Source organism: Triticum aestivum, chromosome 4B, assembly GCF_018294505.1.
Source record: "Triticum aestivum cultivar Chinese Spring chromosome 4B, IWGSC CS RefSeq v2.1, whole genome shotgun sequence".
Lineage (NCBI taxonomy): Eukaryota > Viridiplantae > Streptophyta > Magnoliopsida > Poales > Poaceae > Triticum > Triticum aestivum.
The window spans coordinates 411323929-411337087 of record NC_057804.1 but is presented as its reverse complement, the minus strand read 5'-3'; positions in this window follow the sequence as shown (position 1 = coordinate 411337087).

Below are 13159 nucleotides of genomic sequence, written 5' to 3'. Positions count from 1 at the left end.
GTCCACGTCAGCTCGCGGAAATGGCCGCCATCCCCCTTCGTCGCACCCTACCGTCAGGGGACTTGGCGGTAGGCTGTATAACCCTACCGTAGAGCCCCTGGCGGTAGGGTTCGGGCAGTTATTTCCCCCGAGACCCTCGCGCCCGTTTCCATCTCCCCACCCCTCCCCTCTCCCCGTCGGCAGTTTCCATTTTCTCCCCCAAGTCGCCCCTCTCTCCCTCTCTCATCTCCTCCACTCTCCCCCTCGGATCTTCACCGTTGTGGCGGATCGAGATGGCCCCGAAAAGAGAATCGTAAGCTCCTCCGATCCCTCCAATTAGTTTTTGCAAACTTGCTTCCGATTCGACGCATTATTTGCTTCAAATCCCTCATTTTTTTGAACTTAGATTGGATTTTTTGGCCTAAGATTGTTTTAGCTTGATTCTAGTTCTAGTTCTTAGTTCTTTACTAAGTAGTGGTAATGAATATGAACTCTAATCAATAGTTCATATGTTAGTGTGAAGATGAACCCTAGTTCATAATTTTTTTTTGTTAAAAAAATTATGATGTAATGCATGTTGGAGGAATTGATTGTAGGTTGATGATGCATGTTGATATGATGATATGCAGATGTTGGAGGATTTTTTTTTGTTTACAAATATGATGATATGATGCATGTTGGAGGATTTTTTTTGTTTAAAAATATGATGATATGATGCATGTTGGAGTGATGATGCATGTTGATATGATGATATGAAGATGTTGTTTGGAGATAATACATTGAAGATTATTGTTAGAGGATTTTTTTGTGATATGATGCATGTTGATATGATTAAAGAGGGGAAGGATTTTTTTTTGATATGAGTAATGTTGATATGATTTGATCCATCATGGTGATATGATGCATGGTGATATGATTTGGTTTTTTTATGATATGATGTATGGTGATATGATTTTGATATGATGCATGTTTACGTATGCTTATGCTTACGATGTTTTTGTTTATGAAATTTTATTAAGGCGGCCACCTCTTGTGGACAACATCGGTCCACGGTACTCCATGCTTGACTACACATTCGACAAGGGTCATCGTGCCCGTTTCATAGAGAACGGAGAGGTAAGTAATATGAATGAAATATTGACCAAAGTTTTCATATTGATGAAAATAATTTCCTAACTTTTGGCGTTCACTTTTTGATAGATGCTCCAGCCACTGCACATGAGGGGTCACGGGGTTCATGGGCATATGGACTACGACGAGCGCTACGCGCCATTCTTCAAGAGAGCCCGACTGTTGGGTTTCATGTTGCAGTTCAAGCGTCAGCCGCCGACGCATGTCCACATAGCTCTGACAGCTCTGATTGACCGGTGGTGACCGGAGACCCATTCTTTCCATCTCCCATGCGGGGAGATGCCAGTGACCCTCGAGGATTTGTCGATGATTACTGCCATGCCGCTCGATGGTCATGCACTGACCGGGCGAGTGGAGAGGACCAACTGGCAGGAGAGGGTTACCACCCTCATCGCCGACTGCCCCGATGCTAAGGGTAACCGTACATCTGGTGTGCCGTTGTCCTGGCTCTAGGAGCACCGGAAGACATGCCCTGAAGACGCCGATGAGACGACTGTGGAGTGGTACGCGAGGCCCTGCCTGTGGTATCTTCTCACGGAGGTCGTGTTTCCAGACGCATCCGGGAACTCTGCCAACTGGTCCTATCTGTTTTTCCTAGCCGACTAGGATGCAGGGTACAGTCGGGGGACCGCATCTCTCGCCTACCTATACCATTCGGTAAGAGAGTATCTAATTGCTTACCTACGAAAGTATGTCCATGACATTTTGTTATATCTGATCCTCATTTGATTTTTTGCAGCTTGACGACGCGACGCAGAGGACGGGAGACAAGTCCAATATGGGTGGCTTTGTCTGGGCCTTCTCCATTTGAATGTGGGAGCGGCTGCCGGTGGGGCGTCCTGAGAAGCTGCCAAGACGCCCATGGGGTGCCTATAGCGAAGACGGCGACGAGGCTCGACACCCCACCTTAGCTTACGAGTGGGACGTTGTCAAACTCTAGACGGGCCTAAACAAGACTTCGTACAAGACCTACACCAACGAGTTGGACGCTTTGACGCATACGCAGGTATATGAACTCGCTAAACACATTTCTCTTTGATTCCACTTTTGACCGAGAGTGGCAACTTAGCACCGTATATGTAATAGGTAACCTGGTGGCCATATCATGACCGAGAGTGGGACTTTGATCTGAACGTGGTATGCGATGAGGACCGTGGTCTCTAGCGGTGCATCGTGCCCATGATCTGTGTGTACGCCGTCGAGTGGCACTTGCCACAACGCGTGGCCACACAGTTTGGGATTTTTCAACATACCCCACCGGGCCAGCCCACTGATACCGGCGACCACATGCTTCACTTGTGAGTGCCCGCGCTTGTTCTTTGTGCCCATGAATTCATTGCGTTCGACTTTGTTATGATGTTTCTTGTTGCTAATGCCTTGCAGGATGAGCCGGCAGAAGAATCAGTCGATCACAGACTGGGGAGAGCATCATAAAAATCATGTGACGGAGTGGAACTGACGGAGGTACTGGAAAGACGGGGAGAGGAGGGTGACTGACTAGGATGCTTACCTGAACCGACACATGAAGTGGTACGATGATGGCTAGAAGCACCGTCTTTGTCTCAGGCCTCGGTGGATGGCGAAAGACATCGCAGAGCTGGAGAGGGATGACCCGGAGGAAGAGGCCTACCAGACCGGCATCAGAGACATGCATAGTGGATTTAGGGAGTTTGCCCCCCTCATCAACAGAGTGGTAAGTTTGAACCGAGAGGTTATATTTAAATTATTGTATTCGTCAACATGACTGACTTATGTCGTTGCAGTCTGGTGAGCTGAATAGATGCACTAGGTGATGCCCCCGGGACCGTCCAATCTGAGAACAAAATGAGGGGGACGATGAAGGTACAATTTCAGCCTCCTCGGAACAGATGCATCTTCTTCACTTGCAATCATAAACGTGATACTTATTATGCCCTTGTTTCATTGTGAGTGCAGAAGTTCGTGAAGCGTTGTCGCAAGCTGGTAGGGCTGCTTGGGTGTGCTAGAGCTGGGTCGGTTGAAGCTTATCAGCCTGTAGCCACACAGGGTCACATCACCTCATCGAGCCATGCTCCCTCGTTGTCTAGGTTGGTTGAGGATGAGGAGGAGGAGGAGGAGGCCACACATGAAGAAAGGGAGGAGGAGGATGAGAGCAGCGGGGAGGAGGAGTACGATGAAGATTATGGACCTCCAACAACTCAATCATCTCACGCACCTCAGCTGTCGCCGAAGAGGAATCCAAAGAAGAAGGATTTGCTGAGTCCGGACCCTTTCTAGAGACTGGTTACTCGACAGCCCAAGAAGAAGACTGAAGAGCTACGTTCTAAGAGTAACGAGGACCGTGCCTCCAAGAGCAAGAGGGGAAGGATGACTTAATTCTGCTATTCGATACTTGGTTATAGTTGAAAAGTCTAGTGGTTGTGAAACTATGTGTTTGCTATTTGAACTATGTGTTTGCTATTTTTGAAACTCCGTTTGCTATGTGGAACTAAGTTTTCTATTTGAACTAAGTGTATGTGATGCCCAAGTTTAATTGTTTGAGATATGTTATTTTGACTCTATATCATTGCTGTTTTTGACTCTATATCATATATCATAGTTTGAGATATGTTGTTTTTGAGAAGAAGAAAGAAATTGAACTTGAAAATAGGCAAGACCCTACCGCCAAGGATCCTGGCGGTAGGGTTAGGCAGCTTACCGCCAGCCCCTTTGGCGGTAGGTTGACCCTACCGCCAGGGCACTCGCTTTTTTCATTACAGAACGTTTTTGCCTCGAAAACCCTTGCACATCCTACCACCAGGGCCTCTGGCGGTAGGGTTATACAGCCTATCGCCATGTCCCCTGGCGGTAGGGTGCTAATCCACGTCAGCACACGGAGACGGCGGCCGTCCCCCTCCGTCGCACCCTACCGCCAGGGGCCCTGACGGTAGGCTGTATAACCCTACCGCCAGAGGCCCTAGCGGTAGCAAAAGGGTCAAATCCCGATTTTTTTTCAAACCGGGGTCAGATCCTGAATTTGTATGCAAAAGGGTCAAAACATGAAATTTTGCCCCCTCTGCGTTGTAGCCGGACCTTCATTTCTATTGCCTTTTGACGGATCATATCATTCGTAAATCCTGTTAGTTCCTCATTTGACCCAGGAGCTGTGAAGCTACTGAGCACCAGAAGAACTTCAAGAAGCCATTAGTTAGTCATGATATCCTTGGCACCAACACGAAGCTGTGATATTCTTTTGAAGTGTAAACTTGTGATAGTGGCTAACGGCCATGGCCATTTCAACATCGACAAATTTGACAATTTTGACCTTGAGACGAAATCAAATCACAGAATGAACTGCCCGTGAAACTATTTCACGCCGATGAACTTTTTGTGTAGCGCCCGCCACGCCGGCGCCACACTCTATGGTGCAGCGCCTAGCTCGGGGGCGTTGCACATCTGTCCACCGTGGCAGGCCCTGGGCCCGCACCCAGCAGTGCAGCGCCTATGTGCTAGGCGCCACACATGTAATTGTTGGGGAACGTTGCAGAAAATAAAAAATTTCCTACGGTTTCACCAAGATCAATCTATGAGTTCATCTAGCAACGAGAGAGAGGAGTGCATCTACATACCCTTGTAGATCGAGCGGAAGCGTTCAAGAGAACGAGGTTGAGGGAGTCGTACTCGTCGTGATCCAAATCACCGGAGATCCTAGCGTCGAACGGACGGCACCTCCGCGTTCAACACACGTACGATCAGCGTGACATCTCCTCCTTCTTGATCCAGCAAGGGGGAAGGAGAGGTTGATGAAGATCCAGCAGCACGACGGCGTGGTGGTGGATGCAGCAGGGATCCCGGCAGGGCTTCGCCAAGCGTCTGCGGGAGGGAGAGGTGTAGCAAGGGGGAAGGGAGGCGCCAAGTGCAAGGGTGCGGCTGCCCTCCCTCCCCCCTCTATATATAGGGTCCCCAGGGGGGGCGCCGGCCCTAGGAGATGGGATCTCCTAGGGGGGCGGCGGCCAAGGGGGGTGCCTTGCCCCCCAAGGCAAGTGGAGGCGCCCCCTCCCCTAGGGTTCCCAACCCTAGGCGCAGGGGGGCCCAAGGGGGGGGCGCACCAGCCCACCAGGGGCTGGTTCCCCTCCCACTTCAGCCCATGGGGCCCTCCGGGATAGGTGGCCCCACCCGGTGGACCCCCGGGACCCTTCCGGTGGTCCCGGTACAATACCGGTGACCCCCGAAACTTTCCCGATGGCCGAAACTCGACTTCCCATATATAATTCTTTACCTCCGGACCATTCCGGAACTCCTCGTGACGTCCGGGATCTCATCCGGGACTCCGAACAACTTTCGGTTTGCTGCATACTAATATCTCTACAACCCTAGCGTCACCGAACCTTAAGTGTGTAGACCCTACGGGTTCGGGAGACACGTAGACATGACCGAGACGGCTCTCCGGTCAATAACCAACAGCGGGATCTGGATACCCATGTTGGCTCCCACATGCTCCTCGATGATCTCATCGGATGAACCACGATGTCGAGGATTCAAGCAACCCCGTATACAATTCCCTTTGTCAATCGGTATGTTACTTGCCCGAGATTCGATCGTCGGTATCCCAATACCTCGTTCAATCTCGTTACCGGCAAGTCACTTTACTCGTACCGTAATGCATGATCCCGTGACCAGACACTTGGTCACTTTGAGCTCATTATGATGATGCATTACCGAGTGGGCCCAGAGATACCTCTCCGTCATACGGAGTGACAAATCCCAGTCTCGATCCGTGTCAACCCAACAGACACTTTCGGAGATACCCGTAGTATACCTTTATAGTCACCCAGTTACGTTGTGACGTTTGGTACACCCAAAGCACTCCTACGGTATCCGGGAGTTACACGATCTCATGGTCTAAGGAAAAGATACTTGACATTGGAAAAGCTCTAGCAAACGAACTACACGATCTTGTGCTATGCTTAGGATTGGGTCTTGTCCATCACATCATTCTCCTAATGATGTGATCTCGTTATCAATGACATCCAATGTCCATAGTCAGGAAACCATGACTATCTGTTGATCAACGAGCTAGTCAACTAGAGGCTCACTAGGGACATATTGTGGTCTATGTATTCACACGTGTATTACGATTTCCGGATAATACAATTATAGCATGAATAAAAGACAATTATCATGAACAAGGAAATATAATAATAATCCTTTTATTATTGCCTCTAGGGCATATTTCCAACAGTCTCCCACTTGCACTAGAGTCAATAATCTAGTTACATTGTGATGAATCGAACACCCATAGAGTTCTGGTGTTGATCATGTTTTGCTCGCGGAAGAGGTTTAGTCAACGGATCTGCGACATTCAGATCCGTATGTACTTTGCAAATATCTATGTCTCCATCTTGAACATTTTCACGGATGGAGTTGAAACGACGCTTGATGTGCCTGGTCTTCTTGTGAAACCTGGGCTCCTTGGCAAGGGCAATAGCTCCAGTGTTGTCACAGAAGAGAGTGATCGGCCCCGATGCATTGGGTATGACTCCTAGGTCGGTGATGAACTCCTTCATCCATATTGCTTCATGCGCTGCCTCCGAGGCTGCCATGTACTCCGCTTCACATGTAGATCCCGCCACGACGCTCTGCTTGCAACTGCACCAGCTTACTGCTCCACGATTCAACATATACACGTATCCGGTTTGTGACTTAGAGTCATCCAGATCTGTGTCGAAGCTAGCATCGACGTAACCCTTTACGACGAGCTCTTCGTCACCTCCATAGACGAGAAACATGTCCTTTGTCCTTTTCAGGTACTTCAGGATATTCTTGACCGCTGTCCAGTGTTCCTTGCCGGGATTACTTTGGTACCTTCCTACCAAACTTACGGCAAGGTTTACATCAGGTCTGGTACACAGCATGGCATACATAATAGATCCTATGGCTGAGGCATAGGGGATGACACTCATCTCTTCTTTATCTTCTGCCGTGGTCGGGCATTGAGCCGAGCTCAATCTCACACCTTGCAATACAGGCAAGAACCCTTTCTTGGACTGATCCATATTGAACTTCTTCAATATCTTATCAAGGTATGTGCTTTGTGAAAGACCTATGAGGCGTCTCGATCTATCCCTATAGATCTTGATGCCTAATATGTAAGCAGCTTCTCCAAGGTCCTTCATTGAAAAACACTTATTCAAGTAGGCCTTAATGCTGTCCAAAAGTTCTATATCATTTCCCATCAGAAGTATGTCATCTACATATAATATGAGAAATGCTACAGAGCTCCCACTCACTTTCTTGTAAACGCAGGCTTCTCCATAAGTCTGCATAAACCCAAACGCTTTGATCATCTCATCAAAGCGAATGTTCCAACTCCGAGATGCTTGCACCAGCCCATAAATGGATCGCTGGAGCTTGCATACCTTGTTAGCATTCTTAGGGTCGACAAAACCTTCCGGCTGCATCATATACAGTTCTTCCTTAAGATAGCCGTTAAGGAATGCCGTTTTGACGTCCATCTGCCATATCTCATAATCATAGTATGCGGCAATTGCTAACATGATTCGGACGGACTTCAGCTTCGCTACGGGAGAGAAAGTCTCATCGTAGTCAACCCCTTGAACTTGCCGATAACCCTTAGCGACAAGTCGAGCTTTATAGATGGTAACATTACCATCCGCGTCCGTCTTCTTCTTAAAGATCCATTTGTTTTCTATCGCTCGCCGATCATCGGGCAAGTCTGTCAAAGTCCATACTTTGTTTTCATACATGGATTCTATCTCGGATTGCATGGCTTCAAGCCATTTGTTGGAATCTGGGCCCGCCATCGCTTCTTCATAGTTCGAAGGTTCACCGTTGTCTAACAACATGATTTCCAGGACAGGGTTGCCATACCACTCTGGTGTGGAACGTGTCCTTGTGGACCTACGAAGTTCAGTAGCAACTTGATCCGAAGTACCTTGATCATCATCATTAATTTCCTCTCCAGTCGGTGTAGGCACCACAGGAACATTTTCCTGAGCTGCACTACTTTCCGGTTCAAGAGGTAGTACTTCATCGAGTTCTACTTTCCTCCCACTTACTCCTTTCGAGAGAAACTCTTTTTCCAGAAAGGATCCGTTCTTGGCAACAAAGATCTTGCCTTCGGATCTAAGGTAGAAGGTATACCCAATGGTTTCCTTAGGGTATCCTATGAAGACGCATTTTTCCGACTTGGGTTCGAGCTTTTCAGGTTGAAGTTTCTTGACATAAGCATCGCATCCCCAAACTTTTAGAAACGACAGCTTAGGTTTCTTCCCAAACCATAATTCATACGGTGTCGTCTCAACGGATTTAGACGGAGCCCTATTTAAAGTGAATGTAGCTGTCTCTAGAGCGTATCCCCAAAATGATAGCGGTAAATCGGTAAGAGACATCATAGATCGCACCATATCCAATAGAGTGCGATTACGACGTTCGGACACACCGTTACGCTGAGGTGTTCCAGGCGGAGTGAGTTGCGAAACGATTCCACATTTTCTTAAGTGCGTACCAAATTCGTGACTTAAATATTCTCCTCCACGATCTGATCGTAAGAACTTTATCTTTCGGTCACGTTGATTCTCTACCTCATTCTGAAATTCCTTGAACTTTTCAAAGGTCTCAGACTTGTGTTTCATCAAGTAGACATACCCATATCTACTTAAGTCATCAGTGAGAGTGAGAACATAACGATATCCTCCGCGAGCCTCAACGCTCATTGGACCGCACACATCAGTATGTATGATTTCCAATAAGTTGGTTGCTCGCTCCATTGTTCCGAAGAACGGAGTCTTGGTCATTTTGCCCATGAGGCATGGTTCGCATGTGTCAAATGATTCATAATCGAGAGACTCTAAAAGTCCATCAGCATGGAGCTTCTTCATGCGCTTGACACCAATGTGACCAAGGCGGCAGTGCCACAAGTATGTGGGACTATCGTTATCAACTTACATCTTTTGGTATTCACACTATGAATATGTGTAACATTACGTTCGAGATTCATTAAGAATAAACCATTGACCATCGGGGCATGACCATAAAACATATCTCTCATATAAATAGAACAACCATTATTCTCGGATTTAAATGAGTAGCCATCTCGCATTAAACGAGATCCAGATACAATGTTCATGCTCAAACTGGCACTAAATAACAATTATTGAGGTTTAAAACTAATCCCGTGGGTAAATGTAGAGGTAGCGTGCCGACGGCGATCACATCGACCTTGGAACCATTCCCGACGCGCATCGTCACCTCGTCCTTCGCCAGTCTCCGCTTATTCCGCAGCTCCTGCTTTGAGTTACAAATATGAGCAACGGCACCGGTATCAAATACCCAGGAGCTACTACGAGCACTGGTAAGGTACACATCAATTACATGTATATCACATATACCTTTAGTGTTGCCGGCCTTCTTGTCCGCTAAGTATTTGGGGCAGTTCCGCTTCCAGTGACCCTTCCCTTTGCAATAAAAGCACTCAGTCTCAGGCTTGGGTCCATTCTTTGACTTCTTCCCGGCAACTGGCTTACCGGGCGCGGCAACATCCTTGCCGTCCTTCTTGAAGTTCTTCTTACCCTTGCCTTTCTTGAACTTGGTGGTTTTATTGACCATCAACACTTGATGTTCCTTTTTGATTTCTACCTCTGCTGACTTCAGCATTGAAAATACTTCAGGAATAGTTTTCACCATCCCCTGCATATTGTAGTTCATCACAAAGCTCTTGTAGCTCGGTGGGAGCGACTGAAGGATTCTGTCAATGACCGCCTCGTCCGGGAGGTTAATGTCCAGCTGGGACAGGCGGTTGTGCAACCCAGACATTTTGAGTATGTGCTCACTGACAGAACTATTTTCCTCCATCTTACAACTATAGAACTTGTCGGAGACTTCATATCTCTCGACCCGGGCATGAGCTTGGAAAACCATTTTCAGCTCCTCGAACATCTCATATGCTCCGTGTTGCTCAAAACGCTTTTGGAGCCCCGGTTCTAAGCTGTAAAGCATGCCGCACTGAACGAGGGAGTAATCATCAGCACGTGACTGCCAAGCGTTCATAACGTCTTGGTTCTCTGGGATGGGTGCTTCACCTAGCGGTCCTTCTAGGACATATGCTTTCTTGGCAGCTATGAGGATGATCCTCAGGTTCCGGACCCAGTCCGTATAGTTGCTGCCATCATCTTTCAGCTTGGTTTTCTCTAGGAACGCGTTGAAGTTCATGTTGACATGAGCGTTGGCCATTTGATCTACAAGACATTTTTGCAAAGATTTTAGACTAAGTTCATGATAATTAAGTTCATCTAATCAAATTATTTAATGAACTCCCACTCAGATTAGACATCCCTCTAGTCATCTAAGTGTTACATGATCCGAGTCGACTAGGCCGTGTCCGATCATCACGTGAGACGGACTAGTCATCATCGGTGAACATCTCCATGTTGATCGTATCTTCCATACGACTCATGTTCGACCTTTCGGTCTCTGTGTTCCGAGGCCATGTCTGTACATGCTAGGCTCGTCAAGTTAACCTAAGTGTTTTGCATGTGTAAATCTGTCTTACACCCGTTGTATGTGAACGTTAGAATCTATCACACCCGATCATCACGTGGTGCTTCGAAACAACGAACTGTCGCAACGGCGCACAGTTAGGGGGAACACTTTCTTGAAATTATTATGAGGGATCATCTTATTTACTACCGTCGTTCTAAGTAAACAAGATGCAAAAACATGATAAACATCACATGCAATCAAATAGTAGTGACATGATATGGCCAATATCATATAGCTCCTTTGATCTCCATCTTCGGGGCTCCATGATCATCTTCGTCACCGGCATGACACCATGATCTCCATCATCGTGTCTCCATGAAGTTGCTCGCCAACTATTACTTCTACTACTATAGCTAACGGTTTAGCAATAAAGTAAAGTAATTACATGGCGTTAAATCATTGACACGCAGGTCATACAATAATTAAGACAACTCCTATGGCTCCTGCCGGTTGTCATACTCATCGACATGCAAGTCGTGATTCCTATTACAAGAACATGATCTCATACATCACAATATATCATTCATCATTCATCACAACTTTTGGCCATATCACATCACAAAGCAATTGCTGCAAAAACAAGTTAGACGTCCTCTAATTGTTGTTGCATCTTTTACGTGGCTGCAATAGGGTTCTAGCAAGAACGTTTTCTTACCTACGAAAAAGCCACAACGTGATTTGTCAACTTCTATTTACCCTTCATAAGGACCCTTTTCATCGAATCCGCTCCAACTAAAGTGGGAGAGACAGACACCCGCTAGCCACCTTATGCAACTAGTGCATGTCAGTCGGTGGAACCTGTCTCACGTAAGCGTACGTGTAAGGTCGGTCCGGGCCGCTTCATCCCACAATACCGCTGAAGCAAAATAAGACTAGTAGTGGCAAGAAAGTTGACAACATCTACGCCCACAACAGATTTGTGTTCTACTCGTGCAAAGAGAACTACGCATAGACCTAGCTCATGATGCCACTGTTGGGGAACGTTGCAGAAAATAAAAAATTTCCTACGGTTTCACCAAGATCAATCTATGAGTTCATCTAGTAACGAGAGAGAGGAGTGCATCTACATACCCTTGTAGATCGAGCGGAAGCGTTCAAGAGAACGGGGTTGAGGGAGTCGTACTCGTCGTGATCCAAATCACCGGAGATCCTAGCGCCGAACGGACGGCACCTCCGCGTTCAACACACGTACGGTCAGCGTGACGTCTCCTCCTTCTTGATCCAGCAAGGGGGAAGGAGAGGTTGATGAAGATCCAGCAGCACGACGGTGTGGTGGTGGATGCAGCAGGGATCCCGGCAGGGCTTCGCCAAGCGTCTGCGGGAGGGAAAGGTGTAGCAAGGGGGAAGGGAGGCGCCAAGTGCAAGGGTGCGGCTGCCCTCCCTCCCCCCTATATATAGGGTCCCCAGGGGGGCACCGGCCCTAGGAGATGGAATCTCCTAGGGGGGCGGCGGCCAAGGGGGGTGCCTTGCCCCCCAAGGCAAGTGGAGGCGCCCCCTCCCCTAGGGTTCCCAACCCTAGGCGCAGGGGGGGCCAAGGGGGGGCGCACCAGCCCACCAGGGGCTGGTTCCCCTCCCACTTCAGCCCATGGGGCCCTCCGGGATAGGTGGCCCCACCAGGTGGACCCCTGGGACCCTTCCGGTGGTCCCAGTACAATACCGGTGACCCCCGAAACTTTCCCGATGGCCGAAACTCGACTTCCCATATATAATTCTTTACCTCCGGACCATTCCGGAACTCCTCGTGACGTCCGGGATCTCATCCGGGACTCCGAACAACTTTCGGTTTGCTGCATACTAATATCTCTACAACCCTAGCGTCACCGAACCTTAAGTGTGTAGACCCTACGGGTTCGGGAGACATGTAGACATGACCGAGACGGCTCTCCGGTCAATAACCAATAGCGGGATCTGGATACCCATGTTGGCTCCCACATGCTCCTCGATGATCTCATCGGATGAACCACGATGTCGAGGATTCAAGCAACCCCGTATACAATTCCCTTTGTCAATCGGTATGTTACTTGCCCGAGATTCGATCGTCGGTATCCCAATACCTCGTTCAATCTCGTTACCGGCAAGTCACTTTACTCGTACCGTAATGCATGATCCCGTGACCAGACACTTGGTCACTTTGAGCTCATTATGATGATGCATTACCGAGTGGGCCCAGAGATACCTCTCCGTCATACGGAGTGACAAATCCCAGTCTCGATCCGTGTCAACCCAACAGACACTTTCGGAGATACCCGTAGTATACCTTTATAGTCACCCAGTTACGTTGTGACGTTTGGTACACCCAAAGCACTCCTACGGTATCCGGGAGTTACACGATCTCATGGTCTAAGGAAAAGATACTTGACATTGGAAAAGCTCTAGCAAACGAACTACACGATCTTGTGCTATGCTTAGGATTGGGTCTTGTCCATCACATCATTCTCCTAATGATGTGATCTCGTTATCAATGACATCCAATGTCCATAGTCAGGAAACCATGACTATCTGTTGATCAACGAGCTAGTCAACTAGAGGC